Source organism: Otolemur garnettii, unplaced genomic scaffold (assembly GCF_000181295.1).
Source record: "Otolemur garnettii isolate 467f Iridium unplaced genomic scaffold, OtoGar3 scaffold00018, whole genome shotgun sequence".
In the NCBI taxonomy this organism is placed as follows: Eukaryota; Metazoa; Chordata; class Mammalia; order Primates; family Galagidae; genus Otolemur; species Otolemur garnettii.
Genome location: NW_003852413.1, coordinates 24,673,579 through 24,675,945, shown reverse-complemented (window position 1 = coordinate 24,675,945; position 2,367 = coordinate 24,673,579). Strand labels below are relative to the sequence as shown.

The 2,367-nt window shown below is 37.1% G+C and overlaps 1 protein-coding gene across 2 annotated transcripts in view; it reads right to left on the bottom strand.

Moving 5' to 3' along the window:
• The window catches only part of FBXL20 (F-box and leucine rich repeat protein 20), a 129,637-nt gene that overhangs the window by 28,018 nt on the left and 99,252 nt on the right, over positions 1–2,367 (bottom strand). The window lies entirely within an intron of this gene.

Genomic DNA, 2,367 nt, shown 5'->3' with positions numbered 1-2,367 from the left:
TTTTTTTTTTTTGGTTGCAGCCATCATTGTTGTTTTGGCAGGCCCAGGCTGGATTTGAACCCGCTATCTTAGGTATATGTGGCTGGTGCCTTAGCCACTTGAGCCACAAGCACTGAGCCCTGGCCTATTTTCTTGATGAAATTCTTGTTACTATACTTGATCTATAGTCAAAAGGCCAAGAAACAACAGAAACTTTGTTATTGGATGTATGATTTGCAAATATTTTCTCCCAGTCTATGCCTTATTTAATTTTTTAGTGGCATTTCCAGAAGAATAGAAGCTTTAGGTTTTAACAAAGTCCAATTTATCACTTTTATAGCTATGTTCTCAGTGTTACCAGCTCTTTGATTACCCCAAGATCACAAAGTTTTTTTCCATTATGTTTAAACATCATGTTTAAAACTCCTAAGAGTTTTAAAGTGTTACCTCTTAGATTTAGGTCCATGATACATTTCTGTTACCTGGATTTATATGTCTGGGTTTTACATCACACCGTCTTGATTACTGCTGCTTTATAACAAGATTTAAATCAGGCAACATGATTCTTCCGATATGGTTTTTCATTTCTCAAAATTGCTCTGGCCATTATATTTCCATGTAAATTTTAGGATCTGCCTGTCAGTTTCTTAAATTTAAAAAAAATAAAAAGCCTGCTGATTATTTCGGGGGTGGGGGATGCAGAGAGAGTCTCACTCTGTCACTCTGGTAAAGTGCCATGGCATCATCATAGTTCATAGCAACCTCAAATTCTTGGTGATCCTCTTGCCCTAGCCTCCCAAGTACCTGGGACTACAGAAGCCTGCCACAGGCTAGTTTTTTTCTATTTTTCGTGCAGATGAAGCTGGTCTTGAATTCACGAGATCAGCAATCTACCTGCCTTGGCCTCTCAGAGTGTAGGATTACAGGTGTGATCTGTGCCCAGACTCTGCTGAAATTTTAAAAGGAATTTCACAGAATCTATAAATTAATTTATAGAGAACTGCCATCCTAACAATATCAAATATTCTAAAGCATGAACATGGATTACCTCTCCATTTTATATCTTTTCTCTCTGTAATGTTTTGTGGTTTTCAATGTTAAGATCTTTTGCTTCTTTTATTAAACCTATCAGTAAGTATTTTCTTTTCTTTGAGGTTACCGTAAATGAAACCATTTCCCTAAGTTCATTTTTAGATTGTTTGTTGCTGAATATATAGAAATACAATTCCTTTTAGTATACTGATCTTATATCCAGTGAGCTTATTAAATTTGTTTATGAATTCTAGTAATTTTTTTTTAAGAGGCAGAGTTTTATTTTGTTGCCCTCGGTAGAGTGCCGTGGCGCTAGCAGTAGGTTTTCACAGATGTTGGGTTGAGAAAACTCCCTTCAATTTGTTTTCATCATGAATGAGTATTGGATTTTGTCATGTACTTTTTCTGTCTTATGTTAGTTATCTATTGTTACATAACAAACTGACCAGCTTAAAACAATAAACATTTATTATCCCACAATTTTTGTGGGTCAGTAATATAGCTTCACAGGTTGCCACTGACTCAGGGCCTCCCACAAGACTACAATCAAGGCACTGGCCATGATCACAAATATTTCAAAGCTCAGCTGACTTCAGATCATTTTCCAAGATCACTTAGATGGTTGTTAGCAGATCTCAGAAGATCCAATTCCAAGCTCACTCCTGGCTGTTGGCAGGTTTAGGTCCTTGCTGGCTATTGGCCAGACACATTAGATCCTTGACTTGTTGGCCTCTGAAGTACTTGCTTTTGGCAGCTTGCTTCCCTGAAAGCCAGAGCCCCAAGAGAAAGCAGAGTAGGACAGAAGTCTTTTTGTAACCTAATCTTGAAAGTGACATCCAATCTCTTGAAATTCTATTGTTAGAAATGAGTCACTAGGTACAGCTAAGTCTAAAGGGGAAAGGATTATGTAAGGGTGTGAATACCAGGAGATGGGGATTCTTTGGGGGTCCTTTTGGAGGCTGCCTATCACACTGACATGATCATGCGGCTTTTTAGTATGTTATTCTAGAGGATAAACTGTGGCTGAAGGGCCAAATCTTGCCCACTGCTTGTTTTTATATGGCTAACTAAATGATTTTACGTTTTAAAATGGTTAAAACTTTTAAAGGTACTGTTTTATAAACACATGAAAATTGCTCACCATCCAGAAACAAATTTTACTGGAACATGGCCTTGCTTAATTTGTTTATCTACAAACTGCTTTTGTAGCCCCAGATCATATGGGCTTCTTTTTTTAAGGACAGTTTTTGATAGACAGAAAAATGGGTCTCTTTGTGTCTATTCCATTAGGGGTGTGTTGAGCTTTTAGATCTGTAATGTTTTCATCAAATTTGGGGAGTCTTTTTTTTTTTTTTT